Raw genomic sequence first — 15,345 nt, forward strand, 5'->3', positions numbered from 1 at the left:
TTTTTTTTTTTTTTTTACACTTATGGCCGCTGCAGCCGTTCATCTCTCCCCTCTCACATGCGGTCTGTGTGAGGATGGAGAGAGAGCGGCGCTGAGAGATGATCTCATATGTTTACACGCCGCTGTGATTGGCCGTTTACAGCGATCTGTGTTTGCCTGTCTCCGGGGGACACGGCAAACACAGAACTTCCCCGATGCGCGCCCGCGGCGGCGCGCATTTTGGAAGTAAACAGGACGTCCAGGGACGGCCTCCCGGACGAAAGCGCCTGCTCTATACCAGTCATTCGGCTATAGGGCAGGTGGGAAGAGGTTAAGGAAAAGGGTGGTCTCACCTCACCAACCGTAACCTGCAGATTGGACAGTGAAGCATCGACTCACTGCTGAAGCCAACTCTCTTCTCACTTTGCTCTCTCCTACTATCAACATGTTCCCTGTCAGCACATGTGTATGTAACAAACATAATCGGCTCCTTTATAATGCTGTTCTTCCCCTAGTCTGAGTGTGGCTGTACATAGGATGACTGGAGGCTGATATCAACACAGATTCAGGTATTATGCTGGCTGCATGTTAAAAAAAAGAAAAAAAAAAAGTGTAATTTATTTTTAAAGCTGAACTGAACACCGCTCCCCCACGAACCAGCAGTGGACTGTTCCTGATGTCTTCATGTCCAGAGCAGATCTATGAGTGTGATGGCATCACGAACAGTCCATTGCACAAGACCGATAGACCACAGGGGGGGGGGGGGGGCAGGAAAGGCAGGGATTGGCCTTGTACTGGGAGGATTGGGTAAGTAGATCTACGCTCTCCAATCCCTACAAAAATGGGCATTTAATCCATGCAGTGCGGGGACACAGCCTCACTGTATTGGGCAAGAAAATGTGCCTGAAGTTCAGCTTTAAGGGACCACACCAAGGCATTCCATAGTATTGTAATACCTGCCTCAAGTTTGGGTCTTACATTTTTTTTTATTTTTTTTTATATATCGAGTAATAATGTTCACCTTTTCATTAAAAACATGTAGATGAATACATTTATAATTCCAGAAAATAGTAGCATGACACATATCAAAATGTATGTCCAGAACCCATTCATAAGAGGAGGAGTATGCGATAAACAAAATGAGGAGATCTGAAAATAACTAAAGGCATTTTTTATTTTATTATTTGGTTAGAGTGGGGAGGGATCGGAACTTCCAGGGCTGCTGATAAGGCAGTACAGCCAGTCCTTCTGTACTGGGCCCAGGCCCTATCAGTTCAAAAGGGGGCCCAAGCATCTATCAAGCAGGAGGGTTGGCTGTCCTGCCTTGTGACTCTTGTGGATCCCCCTGCAGTGTTGCCAGCTTTTTCCCACCGGTTGCACTGCAGGGGGATCAGTTCTAAAAATCTGCGTCCCCTTCCATATTTACTGGCACTTTTCTTTCCTGAATGAACACAGTGAGTGATCAGTGCTGTTCATACCTGTGTCCATTTTTCACTGAAGCATGTTGATTATGCTTCAGTTTGTGAAAGAACTGGAAGGCTCAGGATGCAGGGCTCCAGTGCAACTGAGGCTGCAGAGAAAGAAACTGATGGGGCGCTTGCAGTGCAGCACTATTCATTTGAATGGGTCTTTTTCAACGGGGTATAGTTGCTGCTATGGCTGCAAAGCATAACACTGTGGTTGTGATATTTTAGCAAAAATATAATTTGATATTTTTGGGGAAAGATGGGGAGGGGGTACCTTACAGCAGCCTTGAGAACACCTTTCATGGTTTTTATTGCTGTCTGTGTCACCGTTAGGTGTCACCAGGAGATTCACCTGTCCTTTTTTTTTTTTTTTTTTTCCTGGTGACCGTTATCACTGCGCGTGAATGAAAAGCCCAAGTTTTGGGTTGTCACCAGAACCGGCATAGAGGGAAAATCTTCCAATGGGTTCACTAATTCTAGTGACAACCAGCGATTTCCTCACATTGGAGGCATTTGCTGTTTTGGCTGGGGACAGGATGTGAAAGGAAATAATGGGGCGCATGTAGGGAGGCGCCTCAAAGTTATTGGTGCATTATACATTGTTTGGAAACTTAGGGGTTAATGTGTGCTGCAGTGCATTTTCCCCCTGTATGTGTCACTTCCTGTTTTGGGGTGATCTATGCAGGAAGATGTTGGGCCTCGTCTTCTAGCCCATGTGAAGTTGGGAGCGAGACCATACATATGATGATCGATCATATGCCAAGTTTGGGGATATGCCAGTGCAGGACCCTGGTATGGAACAGTGTATTAACTTTACCCATCTTGCGGGGACACAAAACAAGTTAGGGATGAGGAACGGAGTGTAAATCTTCATGTCAGGTTGGTGAAGAGTGAAATGTAAAAGGAATGAGGAGCAGCCAGATCAGAAGAGGAGGCAGTGGTGGCCGGGAGACTGAGGTTCCTTTGTAAGGGTGGACTAGTGGCTGTATGCCCTTTCCAAGTGGTATGGTTGCTACAGTGGGTATAGAATAGAATCACCCCCCCCCCCCCCATCACATTTTGTTGCTTTGCAGTCTGAAATAAAGACAGACACAGTTTTTGTTTTATTCAGCTGTATTTACTGTTATAAATGTAACTTATAACATCCAAGTTAAAGATATACACTGTAACAACATTTTAAGAAAAAAAATAATAATAATATATAATATTTGCCCACTCCTCAAGTTCAGTTCGATGTGATGGTAACCGTTTGTGGACTGCAGTCTTCAAGTAATTTCACTGATTTTCAATGAGGTTTAAGTCTGGGCTCTGACTAAGCCATGCAAGGACATTCATCTTTTTCTCCTTTAACCACTGTGTGGTCATTTTGCTGTGTGTTTTGGGTTACGGTTATGTTGGAAGGTAAACCTTCTTCCCATTGTCAACTTTCTGGCAGAGGGCAGCAGATTTTCCTCAAGAAAGTAATTGTAATTGTATTTTGCCCCCTCTATTTCTCTTCTATCCTGACAAGTGCTCCAGTTCCTGCTACAGGAAACACCCCCATAACATGATATTGCCACCTCCATACTTTACTGTAGGAATGATGTTATTTGGATCGTGAGCTGTATTGGATTTCCACCAGACATATCGTTTGGTGTTGAGGCCAAATAATTTAAGAGTGGGCAAATATTGCAAAGTCTAGATGGGCAAAGTTAGTAGAGACCTATCACAACAGACTAAAGGCTGGAATTAAAGCAAAAGGTGGTTCAACTAAATACTGACACAAGGGGGAGATCCTTTTCCAACTCAGTGATTCTGTTTTTGATTTTTTTTTCTGACATGTTGGTGTTTTTATCTTTCACTTGGATGTTATAAGTTGCCCTAGTAAATACAGCTGGATAAAAAAACTGTCTGGACCATGGTGTGCAAAGCCTCAGCAGTTTCCTTCCAATGCCTTTGGGCTGATGCAAGTAATGCGTGTGAAAAGTCTGGTGGAGAGAATCCGTGCTCAGCACGATATGTCTCTGTAGTCAGTGTCAGGACAGGTGTCGCTGGCAAGTGAAGATATGTTGATGTGGTGAGAGCAGTCAAAGACTACTTCAAGGCGACTGCTCATATTCAGAAAAAGGATGTTTTGTTCGTGTTGCCTGAAGGCCCTGAAAGAGGACGGGCAGCATTGAAATCTACTATTTCTAAATAGATTCGACAAGTAATAGTTCAAGCTTATGGTTTAAAGAGGTAGTTCTACCCTCTCAAATCAAAGCGCACTCCTCTGGGGCTGTTAGTCCTTCAAGGCCAGCACATCACCAAGCCTCCTAGGCTCAGTTCTGCCGCAACTTGGTGTTCAATCCATACATTTACCAAATTCTATCTGGTGACTGTAAAAAGACATGAGGATGTCACCTTTGGGCTCTGTGTACTGCAGGCAGCAGTATAAATCTTCTGATCTCATGGTGCCCTACTTTTGTTGTCTACCTCCCCTCAGTTGGTATTGATCTGGGACATCCCACATAGTAATTACTATGGCTCTGTGTCCCGCGATGTACATTTAAAGAAAATAGGATTTTTATAACACTTGCCTGTAAAATCCTTTTCTATTGAAGTACATCATGGGACACAGAGGTCCCACCCCTCTTTCTAGTATACACGTGTATTGTTTTTCTACAAAACTGAGATACTCCCAGTACTGGGAGGAGTTATATAGGGAGGCAACTTCCTGTTTAAGGTGTGCCAGTGTCCAGCACCTGAAGGTGGACTATAACCCACATAGTAATTACTATGGCTCTGTGTCCCGTGATGTACTTCAAAAGAAAAGGATTTTACAGGTAAGCTGTTATAAAAATCCTATTTTTCTGAGGTTGCAGATTTGGGGTTTTTATGAGCTGTAAGCCATAATCATCACAATTATGACAAATCACGGCTTGAACTATCTTTCTTTGCATGTAATGAGTCTCTCATATATTAGTTTCACCTTTTTAAGTACGATATTTAAATTTTTTGGAGTATCACTTGTATGGTGTTTGTGTTCACTAAAGTTCATTAAAATGTGGTGTGTGTGTGTGTGTGTTTGTTTTTTTAAATTACAATGTGACATAAAAATGGTAGCACCCACCATTTTTATCATCTAGGACCTCTGCTCAAAAATTATGTTTCCGGCTTCTAAGTAATTTTCTAGCAAAAAAAATAAAATATGCAGATATTTACATGTATGAGAGAAATGTCAGAATTGGCCTTGAGGTTAAGTGGTTAAAATTGATTGACAGAAAATAATTCAAGAAGTGTTCATGACTTCAAATATTGTACTGAAAAGATTTTTTTTTAAGCTGTATTTATGGAAAGTTACCGTATATACTCGAGTATAGGCCGACCCGAGTATAAGCCGAGGCCCCCAATTTACCCCCAAAAAACTGGGAAACCTATTGACTCGTGTATAAGCCGAGGGTGAGATATGCCTGTCCATCCCTGTGTGTGTCCGTCCATCCCTGTGTGTCCGTCCATCCCTGTGTGTCCGTCCATCCCTGTGTGTGTGTCCATCCATCCATCCCTGTGTGTGTGTCCATCCATCCATCCCTGTGTGTGTGTGTGTGCGTCCATCCATCCATCCATCCCTGTGTGTGTGTGTGTGTGTGTGTGTGTGTCCATCCATCCATCCATCCCTGTGTGTGTGTGTGTGTCCATCCATCCATCCCTGTGTGTGTGTGTGTGTGTCCATCCATCCATCCCTCCCTGTGTGTGTGTGTGTGTGTGTGTGTGTGTGTGTCCATCCATCCATCCGTGTGTGTGTGTGTGTGTGTGTGTGTGTGTGTGTGTGTGTGTGTGTGTGTCCGTGCAGCCTTGTGTGTCCAGCCTACCTGTGTCCCGAGCCTCCGTCCGGTCCCGTCCCGAGCCTCCGTGTCGTCCCGTCCCGAGCCTCCGTGTCGTCCCGTCCCGAGCCTCCGTGTCGTCCCGTCCCGAGCCTCCGTGTCGTCCCAGATCGCCGCTCTTCGTCGGCGCCCTGGCGGCCATTCCCCTGTTCAAAAGCCGCGCCTCCGCCTCCGCCTGTGATAGGCGGAACACTCAATTTCCCAGCAGTCTGTGTTCCGCCTATCACGGACATCGTCTCATCCTCGTCCGTAGTACGAGGATGAGCCGATGTCCGTGATAGGCGGAACACTGACTGCTGGGAAATTGAGTGTTCCGCCTATCACAGGCGGAGGCGGAGGCGGAGGCGCGGCTTTTGAAAGGTAGAATGGCCGCTGTCTGTCTGCTCGACACGCTGTTCGGGCAGTCAGACAGCGGTGACTCGAGTATAAGCCGAGGGGGGCACTTTCAGCCTCAAAAAAGAGGCTGAAAATCTCGGCTTATACTCGAGTATATACGGTAAACGTGTTGAGAATGACAAGTCTGTGAAATGTCAAATAACGGAAATAAAATATTACTTTATGTTACCAGGAACCCCAGTTACTCTATCCGTGCAATGATTCATTCTAGAATTCGTCTGAATGTAAACGTATGCATCAAGAGGAGTTCCAGTCTGTAAATAAAAATAAAAGTAAACCGCTAGAAATACTGTAGCTGCTAACTTTTAATATAAGGACACTTACCTGTCCAGGGAGCCCGCAATGTCAGCACCCCTAGCTGATTCATCAATTGGCTTCGGGTGCAGGTGCCGGCATCTTCACTAAGGGAAACGAGAAGTGAAGCCTTGTGGCTTCACAGCCTGTTTCCTAATGCGCATGCACAAGTCGAGCTGCGCTTTCTGAATGGTCCAGCAGTCTTCTTGGACCTCTGTGTGTTCCAGAAGGTAGCGGGAGGAGGGGCCGGATATGTTGTTAATCGCCATGCGGCAATCTTACCTGGAAGTCGGAGTGGGTAACCAGGTACACGACCCCCCCCCCCCCCTTTAAAAAGTGCCAAATATGGCAGTGGGATGGGGGGGTGTAAACAAGCTGAGATTCCTCCTTTAGGTGGAGCTCTGCTTTTAGGTAACATGTCTGCAATACTGATCCTCTGACTTTCTTACTTTCTAAACCATTGACATAGGGCAAGCAGACCATATGTAAAGTCAGAATTTCTGATGTGCATTATTAAGTCAATGATGCCAAGTATTGAAGCTGGTGGATCAACATGATATGCAGGGACAGGTATTTTCAGAACAGGTCACCAATGATACCCAACCTTCATGTGTCTTGTGGCTCTGGCTTCTTTGAAGTATAGATCAGTGTGTTATAGCTAAAAAAGAGGTGTATGTTACATTTGCACATTTGTTTTAAAAGTGGTTCTAAAGCCTTAAGGTTTTCCACCTTTTTAAAGTGTTACTACCCAACAACTGTAAAATCTGTCTGTATATGCAGAATAGCTGGCTTGTTATACTCACTGTGGAACTTAAGGAGTTAATCCTCTTGAATCAGAAAAGGGCTGGCGACTCTGATGCTCTTGAATAAAAGTCCTTTATTTGGTTACATAGGTACACGGCTACGCTGACGCGTTTCGGCTAAGAAGCCTTCATCAAAGCATACATATTTGATTTAAAAACTGGTATTTATAACAGAGTAAGCCCTCCAAATGGGGTGGGTGCATCCCAATCAGAGCAATTAAAAACACATGGAGAAAAAAAGGAGAGAAGCACAGCAGGCATATGAGGGACATATCATGAACAAATAAAGCATATTCAAAATGGTGCAATAAATGTATCAAACAATGCGACTATGTTAAAGAATGTGATTATGTTAAAAAAAGATTTATGTCCATCCTGTCATTCAAATCATATGGTTTTCTAGTTTTGAGGGTATGGATCCACCACAATTCACGTTTCAGCAAAATACGATGAGTGTCACCTCCTCTTGGGTTTTTTTTTAACCTCTTCAGCACCAAAAATGGAAAATGTGTCAAGGTTACCATGATGGAATTCCCGGAAATGTTTTGACACATTTTGAGATATTATTAGCATTAATATTTGTAGTCATTCACATGTTCCAAGATTCTAACTAACGGTGTATAGTGCACCCAATGTATTGTAGGCTGCAGGCACTATACTGAATAACATATACCACCGATTTAGAGTTGCAGTTTATGTACTGTTTGATATGTTTCCTTGGTAGAAAAAGAAAAAAAACTTAGGTGCTTTTTTTTTTTTTTTTCATGTCTAAGCCCTTGTACACACGGTCGGAGATTCCGACGGAATGTGTCCAATCGGACTGTTTTGTCGGGTATTCCGACTGTGTGTGGTCTGCATCGGACTGTTTCCATCGGAGTATCCGACGGACCAAGTTTTCCAACTCGTTGGTAAAATTTTCCGACAAAATGCTCAGATCGGACATACTCCGATCATGTGTAGAGAATTCCGATCGGACAAAGTGCCACGCATGCTCAGATCAAATTCCTACACCAAAGCTATTGGCTACTAGCCTGAACGTAGTCCCGTCGTAACGAAATAACGTAATCACGTCGGATTTTCCGACAACTTTGTCCGACCGTGTGTATGCAACAGTTTCGGACAAAATCCGTCGGACTTGGTTGTCGGAATCTCCGACCGTGTGTACAAGGGCTTAGACACTGCATACAGGTGTTGTGGCCACACATGTAGGAACCTACAGTGGAAAGCCAGGTCTGTGATTTGTTTGACTTCTGGGAGCAAAACAAGCTGGGTGACAACATATTTCCCAGACTGGGGGCCCTTCTACTGGAAAATTGGCAACCCCCCTGGATAACGGAGTACAGATCGTTGTCCGCATACAAAATGGGGAGATGTGCTTTAAGAATCGCAACGATTTTGTTGTATTCTAAAGAAAATGTAGTGACAAAATTAACTTTATTTCTATTGTCATCACTACACTGTTTGTGTTTTATTTGTGCCACTATTCTGAATCGTCTCCACCCGATCTCTATGAAATGCTATATTTTTACTTCTAGCTATTGATCGTATATTATAGCCCCTTCCTTTGAGTTGCTTTTGAATCGCTGTACATTCTTGCAAGAAATCCTTATCTGTAGAGCAGTTTCTCCTGGCCCTGATGAATTCACCAGTGGGCAAAGACTTGATGGTGTGACTAGGGTGACAGCTATTGGCCAATAAAAGGGAATTCCCTGCACAGGGCTTTCTAAAAGTTCTGGAAGTCACTGTGTTGCTATCTAGATGCCCCATCAAGGTCAAACCCAAATAGTCTATTTGGGTCGGGTGGTGCAGGTGAACTCCAGATTTGGGGAGTTGGTATTGATATATTTCATAAAGCCACCTATGTCATCACGCAATCCGTGCCATACTACAATCAGGTCATCAATGAAACGACCATACCAGGCGATGTTGGTTTTAAATGGGTTACCATGGACAAATAAAGTACCGTATTTATCGACGTATAACACGCACCCCAAGTTTAGGAGGGAATTTTAAAAGAAAAAAACTTTTAGGAGGGAAGTTTAAGGAAAGAAACTTACATTTAAATGCCCATCATTGCAGCCTTGTCAGTTGTTTGCAGCCTTGTCAGTCATTTGCAGCCTTGCATTTGCAGCCTTGTCAGTCATTTGCAGCCTTGTCAGTCATTTGCCATTTAAAAATGGCGCCGGTAGTTCTCGGTCGTACTCGGCGGCTTTCCGGTATTTAAGGCCACGCTCGGCCGTTCTTGGCTATTTTCAGCCACACTCGGCCGTTCTCAGTGGCTTTCGGCTTTCCGAAAGCCGCAGAGAACGGCCGAGTGCGGCCGAAGATAGCCGAGAACGGCCGAGTGCGGCCGTAAATACACGGAAGCCGCAGAGAATGGCAGAAAGAGTTAGCAACAGCGGGGGATCGGCGTATAACACGCACCCCCGATTTCCCCCTGATTTTAGTAGGAAAAAAGTGCGTGTTATACGCCAATAAATACAGTCGATTCTTTCCACCAGCCCATGTAAAGATTTGTCAAGGAGGAGGAAAATTTTGCCCCCATGGATGCACCTTGACTCTGAATGTAGTATCGTTCATCAACCATAAAGAAATTGTGTGTCAGGAGGAACTCTACTGCTCTACAAATAAACTTGCATACATTAGGACTGTAACCACTGTAGTATGAAAGATGATGTTTAATGGCTGACAGTGCTAGAGAGTGGGGAATGCAGGAATACAGAGCTCTAACAACTATGGTGATCTAAATGCATTCTGTGGACCAAAAAAATCCCTGCATATGGGCTAAGAAATGTCCAGTTTCCCTCATAAACCCAGGTAGACGGACAACAAGCGGTTGAAGAAATTGATCAACCCATTCTTCCAATCTCTCCAATAACGATCCTATGCAAGCAACTATGGGGCGATCTTATACTGGATTATCTTGTTTGTGCACTTTGGGGAGATGGTGAAAAACCAGAGTAATGGGATGTGTGACCATGAGCTAATCTACAGTTTTTTGATCTAAAACACCCATCTCATTACCTTCATCCAATAAGTGTTACAATTTTTGTTGTATAGTTGCTGTGGGATCAGAACTGATCAGGCGCGATATGTGATGTGACCTTCCAGCTGCATGAGTGCTTCCGGTTTGTAACTAGCAGTATCTAGGATAACTACAGTACCCCCCTTGTCTGTCTGGCGAATCACTAAAAATATTTATCCCCAATGTTAATATTTGATTCCTGCATACCAAACAAACTCTGCATTGTGTAAAAAGGCTATTTGATCCTGTATGCACAGATCCTCCCCCTCCTGCAGGGTCTCTCTTGGAAAGGCCAAATAAGACACAGGGTAATAAAGCTGCACATGCTCAGTTTGGTCTCTATTGCTGGAGAGAACTGTTCCTCGTTGAGCTGAGCTTTTCAGGTCACATGATCTTGACATCACACATTTGGGTGTATATACAGATCCTAAATGACAGCCCAGTCCTTCCCTCCTCCCCCATGCCCAGTAACTAAAAAAGAACACAGTGGGTGGGATGTCACATCTTGATTCATGGATGATCTGCCTCCCATAACAGCATGAGGACACAGGCTGTAGTGGAAATCTCCTCCTACCTGAGCACTCAGCACTCAGGATACAGATCAGCCAAAAAGGTATATAGTGGCAGTATTTTTAAAGTAAAAAGATTTATAAGCTGTGGGCACTGGGGGGGGGAGGCGGGGGGGGGGGGGGGGTTGTTTTAACTATTTCATATTACTGGGTTTAGTAACAAATATATTCTGTGCATTGAAAAGGTGAAAAACCTTCTGTGCTGCAGAATCCCCCCTCCCTCCCCTCCCCGTGGAGTCTTTACACAATGAGGTTGATTTACTAAAACTGGAGAGTGCAAAATCTGGTGCAGCTCTGCACAGAAACCAATCGGCTTCCAAGTTTTTTATCAAAGCTTGGTAGTAAAGTCTTTATTTTTTTTTTTTACTTGTACCTATAGGTAAGCCTATAATAAGGCTCACCTGTAGGGTACAGAGAATACCTTTCTAAACTTGCACTGTTTAGGAGATATTCACACTGCATTCAGCCGGTGATGTCACTGGTGCATGCGCTCTGAAGGGACGGCATATGCAGGAGTGATGTCATCACGGCTTGGCCAATCTGATGACCGGAGTCCGCGAACCCGAAAGGAAGACCGGGTGAAGATGGAAGTGGTGACAGCGTGCCACTGGAGGGCTTTGTTCTAAGCTAAACCTTTCACAATGTACTAGTATGTGATGCATTATGCTATTGTCTTGCGGTTTAAAAAAAAACAAAAGCTGTGGTTTTCTACCACTTTGATTGAACAGGTATTTTATAATGTGGTGTTTTTATTTTTATATCTATACACAAGTTTTAAACTGAACGGGTTGTTTTACAAGGTGATTACTTACAATCGCTTTAACACTTTCCTGTAAAGACAGGAAGTTCTGGGAAGCAGTACTGAGAGGGCAGGAGCCAACAGCATTAAAAGTTGTAAACTGAAAGTGCTAGGGTAAGAATTTTAACAAATATTTTATTGGGGAATGTTTATTTTATCTTGCTTAAGAGAGATTGAAGAGGTTGTAAAGACACTTTGTTTTATTCCTACTAGAATCCCATGTTGGATTAAGTCATGTGCCCCAGTGTATGTGCTTTATAAAAAAATATGCAGCTTCGTACCTTATTTCAGAGTGCCCTCGGCACTCACGTGACCGCCTGCCGCTCTCCTCCCCCAATCTGAGAACTACAGTGGGAGGGGCTGAGAATTCCTCGCTGACGTCAGCCAGGAGAAGAGGAGGAGTAGGAGGAGAGCAGCAGGTGGCGCTTTGAAATAAGGTAAGAAGCTGCATATTTTTTATAAAGCACATACACTGGGGCACATGACTTAATCTAATGGGATTCTGGAAATAAAACGGTTATTTTAGCAGTATTTAGTATTATAGCAGCAGGAGGGGAGGGGAGGGGAGCAGATTGGCACTGAGACTAGCAGAGCGAGAGAGAGAGAGAGAGAGAGAAGAGCCGCAGATGATGGAGGCACGTAAACTGACCACGGTATCATGGATCAGCAGCTATGATAAACATGGTCAGTTTACAGAAGGGAGGGCAGCACCAGACAGGATCAACCGGGTATTTTAGATTATAGAAGGTGACAAATCAGACAGCACAAGCACTGTGCTGTTATTGATACTTTTTAAAGGAACAGGATCAATCTTCTTCCCTTTTTTTTTTTTTTTTTTAAGGGTTACAAGCGCTTTAATACAGCATTAAATAAGCTTGCCATCAACCATCCGGAACAGAGTGTTATTTTCAAACCCATGCAAATTAATTTTGGCATTAAATGAGAATCCTCCTTACATAATTTAATGGTTCTTAAAGCTATACAGATCACATTTTCATGAATATTCAGCATAGATAAAACTGTTCCTGCTGCATATATCCAACCAGTTACAGTATAATTTTAAAAAGGCAGTTTGTATAGTACAATATGTCAAACTCTACATTTCAATGTTTTCTTTGGTCCCATGGGGTTTTCTCCCGACATGGAAATTTTCCGGATTATAAAGCGCAAATATTTTTTCATAAGACGTTGTCAACAACAATTTACTCCTATCAACGCATGTCAACCATCTCCAGTTTAAAGCAGTCAGAACAAGGGAAGAAGATTGCTGATTGGTTCACAGGTTTCAACTATAATACATTATAGTAAAAATGGTTATCTAGGCTTGTTTACTTAACTATCCTAATATAGATTAATAAAAATAAAAAATAAAAGAATGACGATCACAACAAAGCTTGCATGTAGAATCTTTATTACTTTAGGTTTCATTATCAAATACGGGTTTAACAACTATGTTAACATTAGTTTTAACACCACAGTACTCGTGTAGTGCAAGGTAAGTGCATATGTGTGTATAAATACTGTGTGTGTATGTATATGTGTGTGTATATATATATATATATATATATATATGTGTGTATGTGTGTATATATATATATATATATATATATATATATATATATATATATAATTACATACACACACACACACACACACACACACACATATATATGTAATTATTATTATTAAGCAAATGATTTTTTAAGAATCTGTTGCAATTATACAGGCTGACAACCCTAAGCCACTGCCCTGCAATTAGCATCAGTGTTGTCACACTACTGTGCATTGGCATTTGGTCTCCCCTTCAGATAGGTAGCCCAACTGAAGAGGATCACACAGCAGGCTGACAATTTGGTGCTAATTGCAAGGAAATGACTTGGCATTGTATTCCTGCAACTGGAAGTAGTGTTGCTGGCAGGATCTTCAGGTCAATAACATTGCAACAGATTCACAAAAAAAGTGATTAGCTTACAAAAACTGTATGTAGTGAGGCATGATGCCAAACATACTGAAGACCAGCGTTTGGGTATACATACACGTCTTGGTGAAGCAGTTTGCACTAAGGTAGCATGTCAATCATGCAATATGACACAGCAATAGGTGTTACCCTGTTTTCCCTAAAATAAGACCTAGCGTGATTGTCGACGATGGCTGCAATATAAGCCCTACCCCCCAAATAAGCCCTAGTTAAAGTCCTTCTATGTCTTATTCTCAGGGTAGGGCTTATTTTTGGGGAAAGAGGATGGGGTTTATTTGGGGGGTAGGGCTTATATTGCAGCCATCACCGACACTCATGCTAGGTCTTATTTTAGGGGAAACAGGGTATGCAATGCTTACTTTTCAATGTGTGATTCCTGAGCAAAAAAAAATGGGCTGTAACATGTATATAAAACACAATATGCAATAATACATTCAGGTAAACATTAGCTTTCAAAGGTCACATAAACATACAAAGCAAATGTAATTGGAGAAAAAAATAATCATTTTTTTCCTTTTAATGTAGACACACCCTCCACACACACATATGCGCACGCACACACAGTTATTTTATGCAGAATGCTAATTTTGATACTGGATAATTGTGTTCGCTTTATGCTAATCTGTAGTAAACCTCACCACGTACACCCCTCCCCTGTAGTTACCCAAAAGTTCTACCATACGATCAAGTCATAGAATATGTCTCTCTAATAGAGTTTTTCTTGTATGTGAGCTCGTCATGTTCTTTTCTTCAAGTAAGTGAAGATACAACATACCCTTCCAGTAGACTTGCATATAATATTTACAGTATAGTAAGTTCTTCATGTTAGGGATCTTGAAAGTGCTGTGATGGACAATCTTTTCCAGGTTTCATACGGTATGCACCCCCTACGATAGTTGGTTTTGGTGGCTTTAGTCTAAAGGTTGGTCAGATGTCAACAGATGCTACAGCTGTTTGTCTTGTTCATTGGAGGTTTACGGTTCTGTTCATTGGGAATCGTCTCCCTTCTCTTCCTTAGCGCTGGACTTAATCGGCAGGGCAGGTTGACCTCTCGTAGTAATTCCCTGAATACTTCAGTCACGTTCAGGTTTTCCTTTGCCGACGTCTCCAACAAACGACAGTTCCACTCAAGTTCGACCATTCCCATCACGTCATCCCAGAGGACCTTCTGGGCATCACCGTTGTCCTTCTTGTTGCCAATCACCACCATAGGTGGGCTTTTTTCCTCCTTCGCATCCAGGATCTCTTCCCTCAATCTTTGTACAATTTCAAAGGATTCGGGGTTATCTACAGAATATACCAGCGCAAATGCATCTCCGCAACGCATACTCAATTTTCTCATAGCTGGAAATTCATAGCTTCCAGTGGTGTCCAGAATTTCAATAGTCACTTGAGTCCCTTCTGCAGTTTCGTATTCTGTGCTGTGTAACTCTTCCACTGTTCTCCTATGTTTTGGATCAAAGGTATCCTGTAAAAATCGATGGATCAGAGCTGTTTTTCCCACACCTGCTGCTCCTAAGAATACCAGCCTGATATGGTTTTTCTCCTTAACAGATAATGACATATTTGCAAAACGGAGTGGTTGGGCTCTCCGGCTAGTAAATAACAGCCTGATGCTTTGTGGCTAAGACCAGAGTGCATTGATTCCCTGTACCTCGGACAATATATTCATATTTTCCTCGGTGAGGTAGCCGTGCCTTTATCCAATCAGACGTGCTTGGCGATGGACTGTAGGGGAGGGGGACCTGACATACTGGTTCACATTCAGTATGTCTGTGTAGATTGTATGTGTGTCTGTTTTTTTTAACCATTTCACTACATATCCCTTGCTGTAATATTCCTGCAAGATAAATAGTGAATTAATCAATTTAGTGATCGTTAATTTTTGAGTAGGTATCTTAAAAAACATGCAGCCTCTACTGACCATAGACGGGTTAATTTGTGAATATTTTGTTGATTGAAGATACATAACATTGCAGCATTCTAGCTATAAAAATTTTCCCTGACAACAGATGAAATGGGAGATAACAATCGTGTTTTTTAGACTTTGATTTTCCAAGAAAAAAAAAATTCTCTGCAGTTTCCGAGAACTTCTAGAATCATAAACAAATGGTTAGCTCTCAGGAAAGCCGTTTGATGGATCAGAAGAAAACCTAACCAATTGCTGTTAAATTGAACAAAGTTCTCTAAAATG

At 42.7% G+C, this 15,345-nt stretch overlaps 1 pseudogene; it reads right to left on the bottom strand.

Annotated features, from left to right (window-relative positions):
• Nucleotides 1-12,836: 12,836 nt before the first annotated feature.
• On the bottom strand, nt 12,837-14,863 carry LOC143935416 (ras-related protein Rap-1b pseudogene; annotated as a pseudogene).
• Nucleotides 14,864-15,345: the final 482 nt, after the last annotated feature.

The sequence above is a fragment of the Lithobates pipiens genome, unplaced genomic scaffold (genome assembly GCF_037356315.1).
Source record: "Lithobates pipiens isolate NorthernLeopardFrog02 unplaced genomic scaffold, aLitPip1_a1.2 Scaffold_28, whole genome shotgun sequence".
NCBI classification, from domain to species: domain Eukaryota; kingdom Metazoa; phylum Chordata; class Amphibia; order Anura; family Ranidae; genus Lithobates; species Lithobates pipiens.